At 39.2% G+C, this 7,601-nt stretch overlaps 1 long non-coding RNA gene across 1 annotated transcript; it reads right to left on the bottom strand.

Moving 5' to 3' along the window:
- Positions 1 to 4,254: 4,254 nt before the first annotated feature.
- LOC140020963 (uncharacterized) lies at positions 4,255 to 6,824 on the bottom strand. The gene is made up of 3 exons (XR_011824919.1): positions 6,589 to 6,824; positions 5,168 to 5,228; positions 4,255 to 4,437 (listed from the first exon to the last, which is right to left on the bottom strand). It is a non-coding gene; the product is annotated as an uncharacterized lncRNA (long non-coding RNA).
- Between the last annotated feature and the right edge of the window lie 777 nt (positions 6,825 to 7,601).

The raw sequence follows: 7,601 nt of genomic DNA, 5'->3' as shown, positions 1-7,601 counted from the left end.
TTCATTCTGTCCGGTTTTGTATCTCATGGTTAGGGGCCGAATTGTCCTTCGCTCAAAACATGAAAGTTGTATGTATTGATGTTTTAAGGGTGCCTGTAAAATTTCAGGTCAATTGGAGTAGTGTAGAATGAGATAAGCCGAAATTACTATTGCTGTTCTGGGTTCATCAGGATGTTAGAACTGCGTCTGAAATGGGTTGTTTTGACTGGAATTGTTTTGGATTTGGGTGTTGAGGTCTTCTGATGAAATGTAGCTTGATTCCCTAGCTACCATATGCCTTTGGAATTTCTGCATTTGGACCTGTTTAGACTGAGTTGTACTGATTACAGCATAGTGTAATTTGTAAACCTGCAATTACGGTTCTGGTTTGGTATTTGGCATATATGACTTAGTTGTGCTGGGATTTGGACTGAGTGACCTTCTACATTGTTGTAGCCCTGGTTCTTAGCTTCGAAACGGTGGGTCTTGGACCTCCATCCGATACTCGTAGTACCTTTGGTGCCATTACCGCAAAAGGACGTCAAAACTGTTTTTCTGGTTTTGAGCTTAACTTTCATTTCCGGACTTTTCCCTAGTTTGACTTGTACTTGTACTACTTGGAGCTTGCTGAATGGTTATTGGATGAACTTGTTGTTGTGTGTGAACCTTTGGGTTAGAATGAGAAATATAATGAAGCCGTGATGGCTGGAAAAGTTAGCAAATTTAGGGGAAGTGCTGTCCGAACTTTGAAGGGATTTGTTTGCATTGAGTTTGTGATCTAAGACTCGGATTTGAGCAAGGCAATGATATATGATGGATGGTTTCTGAGCCGTGGAGGTGAGTGACCTCAAACTATTTCTAAAATTATTTATGAACCGTTTCTTGCATTATTTACTTTTGAACTGTTTCCAAATTTAATGTTGGAACTGTTTTCTTACATATCATGCGTGCTTGCATATCAGTGTCTTGTTATTATTGATTTTGCTTTCAATGATTGTAAAAACGAGTTTTCTAGGCGAGTGTGTACTTTATCGCACTCGACCTAAATAAATATGAAATTTTCAATGATTAATGATTAAATGCTACTTGCGCATGAATGTAAGCCTTTTGGGCTGAACTGGCCATTGCCCCTTGTTACCGGTCGTCTCGAGCCAGAAGCGGACTCGGTCGGGCGACTAGGAACTTGGGTGAACGTTTGGTATACTCGAGTATTACCTTTGAAGGTTGGTGGAGGTTGGTGGAAAATAATGCAATTTCAAATGAAGGACAGGAGAACGAATGTATCCTTTGCACGAATGTTACTATCGGTTTCCATTGTACATGTTTCTTGAATTATTGATACTCCATATTGAATGTTTTGTAAATGTTGAAATTGTTTCTGGACTTATCATTTGATTTGAATTGAACATCATTGAAATGAACTATGGTTAAACCGATTTGATTACTGATTTTACTGGTTATTCGCTGAGCTTCTAGCTCACCCCAAAAATGTTTTATTCCCCTCCACAGGGCTCAAGGGGAAGGAAGGGCTTGTAGTGTTTATTCGTGGATTATCTCATGTATGGATTGAACTTGGATTTCCTTTTGTGTACTGGTTCATATTGGGATTGTATTGAATGTGTTAGAATTGATTGGATGTGTAATAGTCTAGTTTTGGACTTCCTCCTGTATAATAGTTGGTATCAAGGATCAGAGTGGCGCAGTGGAAGCGTGGACGCTTCGCTTTTGATATGTAAAGTTTTGGGATATTTGATTTTTATTTGAGATCGTATCTTGTATTTAATTGAGGTTTGTAGTGAACGACTGAGTCCCGGCGAGAGCCGGGCAGGCGGCCCGCCGAACCCTCTGGTTCGCCTTAGGGGGAGGTGGGGTCGTGACAATTGGTATCAGAGTTTAGGCTTCAGATCTCTGTAGTGTATTCTAGGCTTGAAGTTTAGGATGCCGGACTGTGGGTTTGGTTTGCAATATTAGTGATTCTTGCGGGATATCTCGACTTGATTGGTACAAGATGGAATGTCGAGGACGACATTCTTTTAAGGAGAGGAGATTGTGACGCCCCGAAAAAAAATGAGTTTGAGAACCCGAAAATTTTCTAATTTTCTAGGGTATATTTTTTTAAACGCCCGTCTTTTCTACATTTTCTTTATTAGAAAAATTCCCCAGATAAAGTTTATGAGTAAAAATAGTTTTAAAATGATTTTCTAGTATCGGTTTTATATATCGGACGTGGGACCCACTAGTGCGAAAGTTCGGAAAAATTCGGCCAATAAGGTTAAGTTTTGGATACTGGTTGAAATTTATCGGGTGTTAAGAGATAAGTAGAGGAGGTGAAGTGATTGATGTGAGAGGAAACAAAAGGATAGAAATGCATTTAATGGAGTGACAAGTGTCACACTTCCATTGGTTGAAGGCTAAGACAACTATTCACCTTTTTGACCTTTCTTACCCTTGGATTAAATATCTCAAAAATTGACTAAAAATTCACTCTTTCTTTCTCCATGTTGGCCGGCCACCTTAAGCTCAAGAAGAAAGAAAACTTCTCCAATTTTAAGCTTCCAACTAGCTCAAATCATCCAAACCAATTGCTTACAATTGTTTCTACTCCATAAAATCCCTCCATTAGGTGCTAGTAAGTTGTTTGGTGAAGTGTTTAAGGAAGCTAAGGTGTCCAACAACTCTCCCTCTCTTGTTTACTAGGTGAGTGGTGATTGAACTTCCTCCTACACTTAATGAAGCTTAAGTTGTGCTTAATGGTAGCTAAAGTGATGAATTTGTGGTTTATTTCTTGGTTTGAGAGGAATTAGTGAAGTTTTATATTTAATCAGGATTTTTCTGTTCTCATATGATTGTTATTATGTGGTTATGTATGATGATTGGAAATGATGTTTAATGATTCTAGAAGGTGGAAAAAGTGGAAGATTGCAAGTAAATGCTGTTTTGGAAGAAATCTGGAAAATTAGGGTTCTTGGTTCTTCATTCTGTCCGGTTTTGTATCTCATGGTTAGGGGCCGAATTGTCCTTCGCTCAAAACATGAAAGTTGTATGTATTGATGTTTTAAGGGTGCCTGTAAAATTTCAGGTCAATTGGAGTAGTGTAGAATGAGATAAGCCGAAATTACTATTGCTGTTCTGGGTTCATCAGGATGTTAGAACTGCGTCTGAAATGGGTTGTTTTGACTGGAATTGTTTTGGATTTGGGTGTTGAGGTCTTCTGATGAAATGTAGCTTGATTCCCTAGCTACCATATGCCTTTGGAATTTCTGCATTTGGACCTGTTTAGACTGAGTTGTACTGATTACAGCATAGTGTAATTTGTAAACCTGCAATTACGGTTCTGGTTTGGTATTTGGCATATATGACTTAGTTGTGCTGGGATTTGGACTGAGTGACCTTCTACATTGTTGTAGCCCTGGTTCTTAGCTTCGAAACGGTGGGTCTTGGACCTCCATCCGATACTCGTAGTACCTTTGGTGCCATTACCGCAAAAGGACGTCAAAACTGTTTTTCTGGTTTTGAGCTTAACTTTCATTTCCGGACTTTTCCCTAGTTTGACTTGTACTTGTACTACTTGGAGCTTGCTGAATGGTTATTGGATGAACTTGTTGTTGTGTGTGAACCTTTGGGTTAGAATGAGAAATATAATGAAGCCGTGATGGCTGGAAAAGTTAGCAAATTTAGGGGAAGTGCTGTCCGAACTTTGAAGGGATTTGTTTGCATTGAGTTTGTGATCTAAGACTCGGATTTGAGCAAGGCAATGATATATGATGGATGGTTTCTGAGCCATGGAGGTGAGTGACCTCAAACTATTTCTAAAATTATTTATGAACCGTTTCTTGCATTATTTACTTTTGAACTGTTTCCAAATTTAATGTTGGAACTGTTTTCTTACATATCATGCGTGCTTGCATATCAGTGTCTTGTTATTATTGATTTTGCTTTCAATGATTGTAAAAACGAGTTTTCTAGGCGAGTGTGTACTTTATCGCACTCGACCTAAATAAATATGAAATTTTCAATGATTAATGATTAAATGCTACTTGCGCATGAATGTAAGCCTTTTGGGCTGAACTGGCCATTGCCCCTTGTTACCGGTCGTCTCGAGCCAGAAGCGGACTCGGTCGGGCGACTAGGAACTTGGGTGCTGTGACGACCCCACCTCCCCCTAAGGCGTACCAAAGGGTTCGGCGGACCGCCTGCCCAGCTCTCGCCAGGACTAACTCACTATCTCAATCGAGTCATGTACACACATCCATGAACCATAAATAACATTCACAATTCAAGCTTATAATTTACATTGATAGGAATCAAGGTACAAAGTCTTAATACATCAAACTAGTTCAAAACGTATACAATCCCAGTACAACATGTTCCATCCGAGAAATAGCGCGAGTACAAGTCAAAAAAATCAAACAACTAGTCTATGCTAGACTTTACATATCTCACACCTCGCTCGTACCCCTGAAAGGAAAACAAATGGAGTGGAATGAGCTAAAAGCCCAGTGAGGTTCCAAATAGCAAATTGACCATTATTTATAAGTACGATTTTTCGATATAGCAAAGTAACGAGTATAAAGAGTTCATAAATGTGAACAGTAACATGTCAAGTAGCAATCTTAAAATGAGCGAATGTAGAGATTTTTCAAAAGAAACAATAATCCAAAAAAACAATAATCACTCCAAAGTATAAGGATACGGATGACTCTCAGGAGCCAAATTCCCATGGCATTACCAGAAGCTTGATCCCGTAGTAGTTGACACTCCGTCAACTTTCAAGTAAGTAACCAATCCAGTAGAACACCACTTACACGACTCTCCGTCCACCGTTCAAACCCCCAGCTGGGCCCAAAATCCTCAATAAACACGGGTGGTAATACTCGAGTATACCGATTAGTCGAGGAGATATCACTCCACTCGACAAAGCAAGAGACCCAGGGCTCGTTACCCAATCGACCAAGCCCCTGCCGGCCCGACTAGAGTAACTCGCCACAGGGTATCTGGAATTCCAGGAAGTGCGCGCATCATAACAAGTATGTCAAGTCAATTGCAACAATAAACAAGTGTATATCATGTAAGGGCAAGTGCGATAAAGTACACTCTTGCCCTAACAATTCACGCATGTGACATGTAATCATATTGGCACGTATCAAGCACAAGTATCAAGTTCAATTCAGTATTTGAAAGCACTCACCAAAAGATATAGTGCTTTTACTGGTCACTTTCAGGTTATACTCCGAGTTCGGAGTCCAAATCTGCGATAAAACTCAATTTGAGAACTTTGAAACATGACTAGAGTTCGAAACTTAGACGTTTCGTTCAATAAGAATCAAGAAATTGAAATTCACTCGGACAGTAGTCATGAAACACTTGCTCGCTTTTTAAACGATAAAGCTTTGTAACATTTATACTTGAAATTGTCAGGTGAGTCGAGAGTACAAGGAAAACGTACTTCGAGCAATCATTATTTCATTTCCCAAGGGTACAAGTTCGGCCAAGTCCTTCCTTATATACCTCGGAACACGCAGACTCAAGTACCCTAGATGGTTCAAGCAGTAATCACTCTTAACCCATACTCGAGTTGCAAGTAGTTCTCTAGTCTTCGAGCGTAAATTTGGGCAGCATGCCCTTTGTGTTTACCTAATTTTCCAGCCATTTAGGCTTCATTATTTTTCTTCAACACCACCCAACATCATACATATCAGCAATTTATGTCAAGAGCCATTCCATAGGCTCACAATATCATAATAGTAAGATTCACATCAATAGCAAGTGCAGAAATTCCATATAGCCAAAAGACAGATTTGACGTATAAAAGCGGAAATAACTTATCTGAGGCTACGCTTATCGGATTAAGACGAAACCTATGGCGTTTCGAAGCTAAGACTCAGGGATACAATGTTCATGAATATCACTAAGTCCAGTTTCTAATGTAACTTGGTCAAATTCTCGAATTACTAAACCAGAAACCAATTCGTCGGCTGTTTAAATGCAGAACACTATAATGGTCATAACTCAGTCCACACAAGTCCGAATCAGGTCTTCTTTGAGGCATTTTAAAGCTACTTCAGAACACTACAACTTTCATGTTTCGGCCCAGAGCTAAATCAGAATGGATCCTGGTCAAAAATCGTGATAAACTGGACTGAACTGAAGAAACGGACTGCTGGGAAATACTTAGAACAGTAGGGGTATTTTGGACTTTTCACGTCCTGCGTTGCTCCGATTGAGCTGAAATTTTGTAGGCACCTATAAAATGCCATTCTCTACAACTTTTATTCTTTGACCTAAGGCCAAAACAGCCTCCAACATATAGATAAAAATTCGGACAGAATGTTAGAACCATTTTCCAGATTTTGGAAATTTTGAGTTTCTAGTGAATCTTTCCTTAATTTCTTGGTCCAATCACTACCACAACACCATATGAAACCTCAATTGCATCATATAAACATCATACAACCATTTGGGCAGAATTTCCATAAGCCCTAGTGCATCAAATAAATTGGGGAAAACTACTAAAACATGCTCATCATCCATAATCTCACCATAAAATCAAGTTACTAGGCTTAATTTAACAAGATTAGAAGTAAAACTTGGAGAGATAAACTCTCTTACCTTGAATAGAGATCACAAAGAGTAGCCCAAGCTTCCTCCTTCCAAAGCTTACCACAAATCACCACCTAGTCACTTAGGAACAAGTTTAATCGGTTTACTTTGTTTATTTTCTCACTAAATTGTTGGATTTGAAGATGAAATGAAGAAATTTCCCTTGGTGTTTTCTTCCCTCTCCCTCTCGGCTCTTAGGCAGAAATATGAAGAGAAATGAGGCTAAGTTTATCTTATAATAAAGCCAAAAGATTAGAACTAATGATGTCCACAAATTGCCCAACACTTGGCCTAATCTTGGCCACTCATTTTTCTCTTTCTTTCCCTTGCTTATAAGCCACAAATTTCGGTTCCCTTAGCTGTAATATAAGAAGATATTTTGCTCAATTATCAATGAGCTTGTAGGGTAAGAAAGTGGTGGTCAAGTGGTGCGTTCAACCGGTAATGCGCGGGACCCGCCGGATCGCGCCGTTTTTCTTAAAAACTCACGTACTAGGTTTTTCACTTCCCATTCACTAACCTTATATCATTGCCACTAGTCACATATTATTTCTCACTTAAAAGTCACTTTTAATCCCCAAATTAATTCTTACTCTGTACCGAAAATTCATCCGGCGAAAAATCGCGAAAACCCAAATTTTGCTCCAAACTTAAAACCGAAGCGTAAAACCCTATTTTCTAGGTCTATCTACACTTAATGTGAAATATTTGGGTAGTGGCCTTTGCTAAATAATCATTTTTCAAATAAAAGGGTATTTTTGAAGAAAAACACAAGGAATTTGCGAGTCCTCACATTCTCTCCCCCTTAAAAGAATTTCGACCTCGAAATTCATACATGCACTTCGAATAACGTAGGGTACTTTCCTTATATATTCATTTCCGGCTCTCAGGTCTCACTATAGCCAAAACTTAAAGAAACAATAGAAATCACGAATCGTACCTTCTACTATCTTTGTTGGTTCAGGTACTGCCTGTTGGTTCAAGGCATACGCTCTAGCTGGCACTCTTGGCTTAGTCCCTCC

This window comes from Coffea arabica, chromosome 11e (genome assembly GCF_036785885.1).
Source record: "Coffea arabica cultivar ET-39 chromosome 11e, Coffea Arabica ET-39 HiFi, whole genome shotgun sequence".
Classification (NCBI taxonomy): Eukaryota; Viridiplantae; Streptophyta; class Magnoliopsida; order Gentianales; family Rubiaceae; genus Coffea; species Coffea arabica.
The sequence above is the reverse complement of the archived record's forward strand: the minus strand, read 5'-3'. Positions and strand labels throughout refer to the sequence as shown.